Below are 12,175 nucleotides of genomic sequence, written 5' to 3'. Positions count from 1 at the left end.
AGTCTGGGAACGCCTCTTGGAGGAGGTGATTTTTAAGTAAGGTTTTGAAGAGGGAAAGAGAATCAGTTTGGCGGAGGTGAGGAGGGAGGGCGTTCCAGGACCGCGGGAGGACGTGACCCAGGGGTCGACGGCGGGATAGGCGAGACCGAGGGACGGTGAGGAGGTGGGAGGCGGAGGAGCGGAGCGTGCGGGGTGGGCGGTAGAAAGAGAGAAGGGAGGAGAGGTAGGAAGGGGCAAGGTGATGGAGAGCCTTGAAGCCTAGAGTGAGGAGTTTTTGTTTGGAGCGGAGGTCGATAGGCAACCATTGGAGTTGTTTAAGAAGGGGAGTGACATGCCCAGATCGTTTCTGCAGGAAGATGAGCCGGGCAGCGGAGTGAAGAATAGACCGGAGCGGGGCGAGAGAGGAGGAAGGGAGGTCAGAGAGAAGGCTGACACAGTAGTCTAGCCGGAACTAGACTAATCTTAATCTCCCCCCCCCCTTTTTTTTTTAAACAGATGAGGAAATTAAACAGGAAATTAAACAGATGAGGAAATTGAGGCAAGCCACATTGGCTAGTGTAGAGAGTATGGGCCTAGGAGTCAGGACCTGAGTTCTAATTCTGGCTCTGCCACTTGTCTGCTCTGTGATATTGGGTAAATCACTTCACTTCTCTGTGTTTGTTACCTCATCTTTAAAATGGGGATTAAGATAATGAGCTCCCTGTAGGACAAGGACTGTGTTCAAACTGAATATTTTTTATTGACCCCAGCATTTAGCACAGTTCCTGGCACATAGTAAGTGCTTAAATATCTTTTTTTTTTTTTAAAGTGACCTGCCCCAGAGGGTGGAACTGGGATTAGGGGTGACTGTGAGCCTGTCGTTGAGCAGGGATTGTCTCTATTTGTTGCTAAATTGTACTTTCCAAGTGCTTAGTACAGTGCTCTTTACACAGTAAGTGTTCAATAAATATGATTGAATGAATGAACATGAATATGTCTGAAAGCAGTGGGGAAGAATCCACTGGAGAGCACAGTTGGAGATGGGAGGGAGCAAGTGCTTTGATAAGGTGTGAAGGGATGGCACTAACACCTAGAGTAGTATTGATACTTTATCATTCTCTCTTTGTATGTATAAATGGGTAGGGAATCATACCTCTTTATTCTATTATGCTCTACCAAATGCTTAGTAAAGGGCTCTGCACCTAGTTAAGTGCTCAATAAATGCCAATGATTGATAGTATAAACACTACTAGTTTCTCCCCGATTTGAATTATTGAGGAGCTCTGATCTCCGCATAGGTCTGGAAGCCCTCAGTTGTCTCAGGTATTTTCTAATTTGTTACACATTTGCCCCCCACAACCTCCTATATTTGAATTTATGTTAATTTCAAAACAGGGAGGAATTGAGTTCCTGTCTTGGGAACTTTAAGCTTGGCTTGGAAATATATGCTCTATTTGATTCTTTTAATAACTTGTTTATTTTCCTGAGAGTGTGCATTGGCTTTATTCAGTACACTGTATACAGCTTTAGAGCACTGACAGAAAATCTGAACTGTGACTTTAATCTCTCTGTGCTGTTTCAGTGTAGGCTGTCAGCAGATTTGGGGTTTGGATGAGTGAACAGGTTGGTTGTCATTTTCTTGGTACTGAAAAAACAAAATACACATGATATCCCACTGGGATGGGGCTCATTAAAGAATTCTCCCAGTTGGGGCGTAGGAATTGTTCCTACTTCACTATTCTGTTGTCTTTGGGAAAATGAATGTGATTCTTTTACATCCTCTGAATCATGTTGTCTAACTTCACCTGAATTTCTATGGGATTGATTCTACATTTCTCTGCTTGTACATTCCAGCCCTTTTCTGCCCTTCGAGGATAGCACGATTTACAGATGGAACATGGTGATGTTCTTAACTCAGTATACTTACAGACTTTAGCTCCGAGTTGATAAGGGAGTGACTTTTCAAAACAAGGTGTCATATTGCTTCCTCTCCAGTGGCAGGAAAAGAAGCTTTTCTCATACACCTACCAAGAAGTCTGAGAGTGGTAGAGGAAAAAAAATACCAGATGAAAGGGCCTGAGAGATCCTGCTTATTTTGAGTTTTCTTCCCCTGATAATATTGCCTTAATAATAATAATAGTAATAGTAATAATGGTATTTAAGTGTTTACTATGTGTCAAGCAGTGTTCTAAGTGCCAGGGTAGATACAAATTAATCAGGTTGGACATTAATCAGGTTGGACATGGTCCCTGTCCCACTTGGGACTCCCGGTCTTAATCCCTATTTTACACGAGGTAACTGAGGCCTAGAGAAGCTAAGTGACTTGTCCAAAGTCACCCAGCAGACAAATGACAGATCTGGGATTAATAATAATAATAATAATAATAATAATAATGTTGGTATTTGTTAAGTGCTTACTATGTGCAGAGCACTGTTCTAAGCACTGAGGGAGATAAAGCATAATCAGATTGTCCCACATGAGGCTCACAGTCTTAATCCCCATTTTACAGATGAGGGAAATGAGGCACAGAGAAGTTAAGTGACTTGCTCACAGTCACACAGCTGACAAGTGGCAGAGCAGGGATTCAAACCCATGACCTCTGACTCCCAAGCCCGTGCTCTTTCCACTGAGCCACGCTGCTGAACCCAGTACCCCACCACCACTGTGGCTGATGGTTGCAACCAGAATTCCAAATGTTCTGATGACCTTAAGACAGCAAGTGCAGTCAAATCTCTCAGCTGTGGCCATTAGGAGAAATTTATACAGAGGTCTTTTTAGACACTTCCTAGGAGAACGTTATTAAGGACAAGAAAACTTTTTTTAAACCAAAAGACATGCCATCCTGAAAACCTGTCGAAGAGGGTTAATTTAGATAGCAGCTTTTAAGAGAACTAGTTTCTCCTTAAGCAACATTTCAGAGAATAAGACTTCTGTGCTCTTCTGTTGTTGTCAGCCTGGGTAGATGTATTTATCAGAACATTCATGTCCATTAGTCTGTAGGTGATCCTGCAGCTATTTTTTTGTGACTCATATAAAGTGTCTGAAATTTCTCTCCCCTCCTGCACATCTGATAAGCAGCCTACAAAAGATTCAATCTGTGATATGACATGCTGGGCTAGGCACAATCAGACCATTGCTTTCACTCACCGAAGATATTACACAGTTGCCTTTCAGGATTGAAGATAGAGTCCTTTCCCAAAATCTTTCCATTTAAAGTCCTAATTTTTGAGGTCTTATAGCCTGGCTAGAAAAAAATAAAGCTTTTCTCTGGACTGAAATTGGTCACCTGGTCTTTGGGAACAAAGTGTTTTGTTCCTTCCCCCATGCCCCTCCCATTCTACCCCCCGAATGACTAAAGACACGTGGAATAAAAACAAGACTGAACAATATAAGTAGCTCAAATAATCATAATTGGGGTATTTTTTAAACACTTACGTGCCAAGCACTGGAGAAGGTACAGTTCAATACGATAATAATAATGATGGTATTTAAGTACTTACTGGGTGCCAGGCACTGTTCTAAGCACCATGGTAGATACAAGGTAATCAGGATGTCCCACATGGGGCTCACAGTCTTACTCCCCCTTTTACAGATGAGATTACTGAGGCCCAGAGAGGTGAAGTGACTTGCCCAGTCACACAGCTGACAAGTGGCAGAACTGGAATTAGAATCCACGACCTCTGACTCCCAAGGCTGTGCTCTTGCCACAAAACCATGCTGCTCCAAGATCCAAATCTTGTGAGGCAGACCTCAATCAATTCAATTCAATAGCTTGTATGCATTGAGTGTTTATAGAGCACACTATCCTGGGTGGTTGGAAGAGTACAAAATAACAGATTCGGAAGACATGTTCCCTGCCTACAAGGAGTTTGCAGCTTTAGAACTCCTCCATAATATACAACAGGCAGTTCCACTCCAGTATGTCTAATGTACTCCAGGAGGCCTTCCCAGAGTGAGTCCTCCTTTTCCCTCTGTTCCTCCTCCCCACCCCATTCCCCCTACTCCCTCCCTCTGCTCTCCCCCTTCCACTCTCCACAGCACTTATGCATATTTGTATATATTATTACTCTATTTTGTAAATGATGTGCAAATATTTATGATTCTATTTATTTTGATGTGAGCCTGCTGTTAGATAGGGATTGTCTCTATCTGTTGTCGAATTATACATTCCAAGTGCTTAGTACAGTGCCCTGCACATCATAAGCGCTCAATAAATATGTTTGAATGAATGAATGAACGACCAAGCTGTGAAGGCACAGCAGGTCTGCTGAGAAAAGGGTGCACAGAAATATGTGGATTCACAGCTGTGTACCTCATCTGGTTTTTCCTATTGAGGATCCCAATGCTTGGTTCAGCCACTGTGGCTGAACTAGTGGTCTACCGCTTGGATGAGGGCACAGTGGAGTCTGCTACTGAGAAAGCATGCAGAGATATGCCATTCCATGGCCACAGAATGCATCCATGTCCTAACCCACGCTTTCTCAATAAGGGTAGATGACAAGGGCAAGAGAGTGGGGATGACTCCACAGTAATCATCCCCACTATTGAAAAATCAACTCGAGTGCACGTCCCCCTGGTGGTGTGATATTTCATCATTTCGTAATAAAGAGGACGGTAATCTTGATGCATCTGTCTTGATGGCCAAGTATGAAACCATTTTTTAGTACATAGATGTAAAAATGAATTATTGTTTTTAGACAAAACATGGGGCAAGAGAAAGAAATTATCAGGAGGAGTTGGATTCTAGTAAAGTTCCCTGCAGACAATTCTGAGTGCCTCAACCGTGCGTTGGGTTGGTTGAGTTCTCTGGCCCCTTGGAATTTGGGTCTCCTGATTTTGTAGGGTGGCCATTTGGGTAAACCCCAGGGACTCCATGTGAGAGAATTTGCAGTTATAGTGGACATTCTTTGCTCTCCCTGAGTCGAGGCATAGTTAGCTATTACTATGAGTTGATCTAGTAGACCCGAGGCGAAGACAACCATCTAGGTCCTTATCAGTGGCACCAAAATTGAGAACAGGAAGGCAGGTGGTGATGGAAGACAGATGAAGAAAGGACCCGCCACTGGCTCCATGTACGGTAAGAGAGTTCCAATCAATCAGTTGTATATTTTGAGCACTTGCTGTGTGCAGAGCAGTGTACTAAGAGCTGAGGAGAATAAATTATAACAGATTTGGTAGACATGTTCCCTGCACATGATGAGGTAAAAGTCTAGAAACTTGCATTAAGAAGCAGGAGAGTTACCTACTGAAAGGACTGGGATGACTTTTTCACCTCTTAGCTTGGAAGCCCTAAAACCATTTTGGAAAGGGGTGAGAAACAGCATGGCCTAGTGTAAATAGCATGGCTCTGGGAGTCAGAGGACCTGGGTTCAAATCCCTGCCCTGCCTCTGCCCTACCACTTGTCTGCTGTGTGACTTTGGACAAGCCACTTCACTTCTCTGTTGCTCAGTTACCTCTTCTGTAAAAGGGAGATGAAGACTTGGAGCCTCACGTGGGATATGAACTGTTTCCTGATTAGCTTTATTTGAGTACTTAGTATAGTATCTGGCTTATAGTAAATTCTTAGCAAATACCATTAAAAAAAAATTAGGGATTCTCACCCTCTTAGCACTTTTGTACATGTTGATTTACATACTGTATTATTTAAGCTCTTTTTAATTTTACCTATCTTTCCATTCTCTCCCCCCCACCCTGGCCCCATGGGTAGCTCACTTTGTGTCTTCCATTAGATTGAAAGATCCTTGAGGATAAGGACCTTGTCCTTTTCCGCTGTTGAACTCTCCCAAGTACTCTGCCCACAGCAGGTGCTCAGTAAGTGTACACATTGATTAATTCAAAATAATTCCACATCAATTATAAGAATAGGTGCTCATCAATTTTAATATTACCGGTTTTGAGGGGAATAGAAAAAACTGATTTGTGTTTACATTCACTACAAGTTAAAATGCAAATGATGTAATTTGTTTAGAAATTTCATTTTAGCTGTGTTTTGGACACAATTTTGATTTATAAATCATCAGCACAACTTGCAAAGCAGTGAAAAAAGTGAGGGTTTGGAATAAACCAGATGGTCCATTAAACAGTAAAATAAAGTTGATGAATGTTAATGTTAAGCATTGTTTTTATTAGTGCTTGTGGAGTTTTCATGCCAATTTACATTTCCTCAGTGATTTTGAGCCAAAAGTACTACTTAGAAAATATTTTTAACCTGACTTCTCAGTAAGAGGCATTCAGATAATTGTGTAAATGGGAGTTGACTAGATATTGGGGGAGGAGTTAGTTACAGGTGTGAAAAGCAGGTGGCTACATCATTGGCTAACTTTGGTCTTCCCTTGAGAGTGGGTCTTCACGGGGGGCTTCCTTTTCTCTGTGTGGACAAGGAAGAAAGTAATGCTCAGGAGTGGTGAGACCGGTTTGACCACAGATTCTCTTTTCCCCTCCTTTTCACCCATCACCATCTGCCTTCCTGCTCCCAATTCTGGTGCCACTGATAGGTTTAAGAATCTGGATGATCATCTTTAATTTGGCTCTAGTGGATCAACTCACGCTAATACCTAACTATTGTTTGTGTGTGGGCAGGGAATGTGTCTATTTTTACATAGTACTCCCCCAAGTGCTTAGTACAGTGTTCCTCATAAGAACACATTTCTGAAATGGGAATATTGTAATGGAATTCTATTTTCTTCAGTAGCTCTAAACATACATCTAGTCAGTCGGGTCAAATATATAGCCATAATCTAAATGGTCATTTTCCTTGATACAGAATGTGTGACTTCTTGTGTTTGTGTGGCTCAAGCTAGATTTAACTGGTAGTTCACTGATGTCCTTATTCATATCTGTATAGCTACAATGAATTGGGCACAAGGGCGGAATTTATGGTCAGAATAGAATGTGGCCAATTTAGGTGATTGATGTGCTTGCTGCTACAGGTAGATGTGACAAAGCATTCTGAATACTCTACAACCACAGTCTTATAGGTACAAATATAGTTATTCAAAGAATGGACTTCAATGTGTGTGTCTGTGCGTGTTCAAGTGTGTGTGTATATAGACATTATATACAGGTAATTTCTAGACATTAATGAAAAATAACTGAAAAGAACATTCAAAACTTTTCTGTCCTTTTGCATAAAAGCCCACAGTAAAATACTTATCAACTTAACTCATTTTTTTTTGAAAGCCATCAAACTTTTAATGATGGTCCTATAGGTAGCAAGTGCTTCAACGCTTCAGAGACAACCACTTTTGTATAATCAGTAGAAATATTGCACAGTGTTATGAATGGGATTGCTGAATTATGGTGCTAAGGTTTAATGAGATGTAATTATGGGTTCAAAGATATTTTGTGAGGAGAAAAAGTGAACTGTATGCTATTAAAATGTTTTATGTATGGATATGACTGACACAATCCATTATGAGATTTAAATAAGCATAATTGTCCACAAAGAAATAATTGAAAATAATCCCTTATATGTCAAAATCTAACTATCTATCATGGGACTCTGTCAGTTGTTGTTTAGTATCTTTGCGAGTTATGGACAAGCAACCTTTGTGGCTCGTAAGTTATGTCACCAGACAAACAATTATTTCTGACACTGTTCAGGACAGGACCTTTGTTTCATCATGTTAAATTGGAAATTGCCCCAGCAACATTAAAAACAATGTAATATTATCATAGTGACCAGAGATTTGAGCTAATTAGAAGATAAAAGTTAAAAATAGAAATGAGAAATGATCAGCAATTAGATGGTTTTCCAAGCATTTGGGGGAGATTTTTCTCTTCTGGAAAGTTGCTAAAATTAACCTTTCATGTTTTACATTTTGGGAGGAGGTTCCCAATTGCTCATGTTAATTTGAGAAAACCTGTTATTAAGTATACCATACATAGTATATTGCATAAGCTGCAATTATATTCCCATTGCATCTTGGACAATTAGATTTTCTGCTTTTAGCAGCCATAGCCCCACTAGCCTATTTGCTCATTCGGATCTATTTCCCAGTGGGCACTTTGACAGGGAGGGAGGAGGGATAGTGCAATTGGCCTTGTGCAAGCCACTAGCACTATTATCAATTCCTCTGGGCAGATTCTCAGTCGTGAAGTCTCAGGAACAAGGACCATTCATCATTCCTAATGGCAGAATCCATCATCATTAGCCTTCTGGGACCCAATCTAGGTCTAAGCTAGCAAAGCAGAGAGAAGACTTTGGGTTTGGCTGGTTATTTACATGGGTAGCTTGAGTCCGAAAATTGGAGTTTCACACAAGAGGGGCAGAGCAGATTAATGCGCTGACTCTTTTGCTTTAATAAGAATAATAATCTCTTTGCCTTCAATAATAATAATAATAATCATAATAATGATAACATTTGTTAAGCACTTACTAAGTGTCAAGTACTGTTCTAAGCGCTGGGGGAGATACAAGGTAATCGGGTTGTCCCACATGGGGCTCACAGTCTTAATCCCCATTTTACAGATGAGGTAGCTGGGCAAGTCACTTCACTTCTCTGTGCCTCAAAGTCACACTGCCGACAAGTCGTGGAGGAAGGGTTAGAGCCCATGACTCTGACTCCCAAGCCCGTGCTCTTTCCACTGAGCCGCGCTGCTTCTCTTAAGCAGTTCCTCATCCTTCAGGGAATGGAATCATTCAAATAAATTCCCACTGATTTAAAGTGCAGCCAAGAGTATGGAGGACTTCCCGTCGTAGTCACTCATTTGTATTTACAGAGCTCAGTTTATTGTGTGCTGAGCACTGTACTGAGTGCTTGGGAGAGTGCAGTATAACAGACACATTCCCTGCCTAGAATGGGAAGCAGACATTAATATAAAGACAATTACAGATAAGTACATAAGTGCTGTGCGGCTGGGAGGAGTAAGTCAGGGTGATGCAGAAGAGAGTGGGAGAATGAGGGCTTAGTCAGGGAAGGCCTCTGGGAGGAGATGTGCCTTGAAAAAGGCTTTGAAATCGAGGGAGAGTAATTGTCTGTCGGATAAGAAGAAGGGAGGTCGTGCCAGGTCAGAGGCAGGAAGCGGGTAAGAGGCCCCGGCGGAGATAGAGAAGATAGTCTGAAATTAGGTGCTAAATTGCTGGGCTCAAATTGGCCATAGCTTCTAGGTGTTTGCAGTTGAGAGGACCAGACCATTCCCACAGCCTTTGGGCTGTTCTCCCAGCAGCAATCAGTCAATCATTGTATTTACTTAGCCCCCACTGTGATCAGAGCATTACACTAAACACCTCTATTCAGAATACAATAGAGGGGGAAGACCTGTTACCTGCCCACAAGGAGTTTACATTTTAAAAGGGGAGGGGGATAGAAGTATGTAAATAGTAGTCGTAGTCCTAATAATAATGGTAGTACATATTAATAATAATTATTATAGTATAAAGCTCTTATTATGTGCCAAGCACTAGGTAGATAGAAGGTAATGAGGTTGTCCCACGCGGGGCTCACAGTCTTAATTTCCATTTTACAGATGAGGTAACTGAGGCACAGACAAGTTAAGTGACTTGACCAAGGTCTCACAACAGACAAGTGGCAGAGTCGGGATCAGAACCCTTGCTTTAAGCAATTACTCTGTGCAGAATACTAAGTCCTAAACTGGCTGGGAAAGAATGCACAGTGGGGAATTAGACACGCTGCTGTCCCTGGGGGAGGAGCTCACTATCCAAGAGTAGAATAAGTTGGTCACTATAGACAAGAGGAGGTCGAGGCTGTAAACTCATTATGAGCAGAAGATGTGTCTTGCTAATTCTGTTGTACTGTACTTTTCCAAGCGCTTAGTACTGTGCTCTGGGCATATTAAGAGCTCAATAAATGCGACTGATGAAGGGTGCAAAAGCCTCGCTCATCTAAGATGCCATCGGGGTCTGAGAGTTACTAAGCAGGCCCGATGAGATCCCCAATCAGGTTTTTAGGTCCAATGAGTTCTTTAAATTCTGCTGCCTCTTGCAAGCACTCAAAATGATATGTTTGGCATTGTGCTCCCCCTCCAGGGTCCTGAGTGTGAAGACCAGGTTTCTTCTCAAAGTTTTTCCTGCCACTTGGAGGTCATTTTCTTTTTTTTTCCTTCCCTTTTGGGCACCTATTTTGTTACCTTATCGCTGCCTCTCAGAGAGAGATAGTTATTATCAGGGCATTATCTTTACTTCCTAAGAAAACATTTCATACTGCCTCAGGTGCTCTGCTGGCCCTCCTTCCTTAAATCCTTCTTTCACTTAAGTCGTTGTTTTTCCTCAAAACCTTTCTGTCCCCCTTTTCAATACTGAGTTTTAAAACAAAGCATTATTAAATTTTTTTTATTGTTGGACAGGAAATAGAATTTAAAAACAAAGCAACAACCTGGAAACACTAACCGACTCAGATTTTCTGACTGCAATAATCTGGTTCTCTTCCTAACTCTCTCACCTCTCCTTCCCAATTTCTTTCTTGCTTCTTTCCACCTCTCATCCCTTAACTCTTGGTATTCTCCAGTGAGAAGAGTAGGAGGCCTGGAACAAAGGCATGCTATCAGACCTATGCATTTTTCATCTTTTAAGGCTTTGGCTGCAGGGATGAGAACAACGTGGCTTAGAGTGGAAAGAGCATGAACCAGGGAGTCAGAAGAGTTGGGTTCTAATTCTGGCTCTGCCACTTGTTTACTGTGCTACCTGGACCAAGTCACCTAACTTCTCTGCCTCAATTCCCTCATCTGTCACATGGAGATTCAATAATTTTTCTCCCTCATACTTAGACTGTGGGGAACATGATAATCTTGTATCTTCCCCAGGGCTCAATATAATAATAATAATAATAATGTTGGTATTTGTTAAGCACTTACTATGTGCAGAGCACTGTTCTAAGCGCTGGGGTAGACATAGGGGAATCAGGTTGTCCCACGTGGGGCTCACAGTTAATCCCCATTTTACAGATGAGGTAACTGAGGCACAGAGAAGTGAAGTGACTTGCCCACAGTCACACAGCTGACAAGTGGCAGAGCCGGGAGTCGAACTCATGACCTCTGACTCCGAAGCCCAGGCTCTTTTCCACTAAGATCCCATTTGGCACCCAGTAAGCAGAGTACTAAATGCTGGGGTAGATAAAAGATAGTCAGGTAATAATAATAATGTTGGTATTTGTTAAGCGCTTACTATGTGCCGAGCACTGTTCTAAGCGCTGGGGTAGACATAGGGGAATCAGGTTGTCCCACATGGGGCTCACAGTCTTAATCCCCATTTTACAGATGAGGGAACTGAGGCACAGAGAAGTTAAGTGACTTGCCCACAGTCACACAGCCGACAAGTAGGACACAGTCCATGTCTCACAGTCTAAGTGGGAGGGAGAACTGATATTGAATCCCCACTATACAGATGAGGAAACGGAGACAGAGAAGTGAAGCGACTTTCAAGTGGCAGAGCCAAAATTAGAACCCAGGTCCTCTGACTCCCAGGCCTGTGTTCTTTCCTCTTCTGCTTCCCCTAAATTGATACACTAAGAAATGAATTTGACCATGCTAGCTGGGAACTCTTAACTAAATGCATTTTTCCTATAAGCTCCCTGATGGTACATTAATTCTTACATTGCTGCCTCCTGACTCAGTAACTGGTCTTAATCTCACTCATCTAGAGAAAACCCAGCCTTCATCTTTAATAACTCTCTTAATGTTCCTTTTTTTTTATATTTGCCACTGTGCCATCTCTGATTTACTAGGAAACTTGCATTTTATTGCTTTATGAGTAATGTGCCCTGTTACAAAGGAGAGGGGGGAGAAAGGTTACAAACAAGCCTGAAATGATTTATCACATCCCAAACCTCATAGGATTCTATTCTAAGTGGTGGATATTGCTGATGAACAGACTTTGAATCTGTGGCTTAGAAAAGGTCAGAGGATGAAGACAATCATCCAATTTACCAAGCAGATAGAGGAGACAATTTCTCATTAATTTATTTGAAGGAAGGAGGATGCAAATGCCTAAAATCCTACCCCAATCAGGAGCTAATAGAGATTTGAATTGATGAATCAATTGTATTTATTGAGGATATACAATAAATGTGTATACAATTCATTCATTCATTCAATAGTATTTATTGAGCGCTTACTATGTGCAGAGCACTGTACTAAGCGCTTGGGATGAACAAGTCGGCAACAGATAGAGACAGTCCCTGCCGTTTGACGGGCTTACAGTCTAATCGGGGGAGACGGACAGACAAGAACAATGGCAA

The sequence above is a fragment of the Ornithorhynchus anatinus genome, chromosome 20, assembly GCF_004115215.2.
Source record: "Ornithorhynchus anatinus isolate Pmale09 chromosome 20, mOrnAna1.pri.v4, whole genome shotgun sequence".
Lineage (NCBI taxonomy): Eukaryota > Metazoa > Chordata > Mammalia > Monotremata > Ornithorhynchidae > Ornithorhynchus > Ornithorhynchus anatinus.
Note: the sequence above shows the minus strand (reverse complement) of the source record.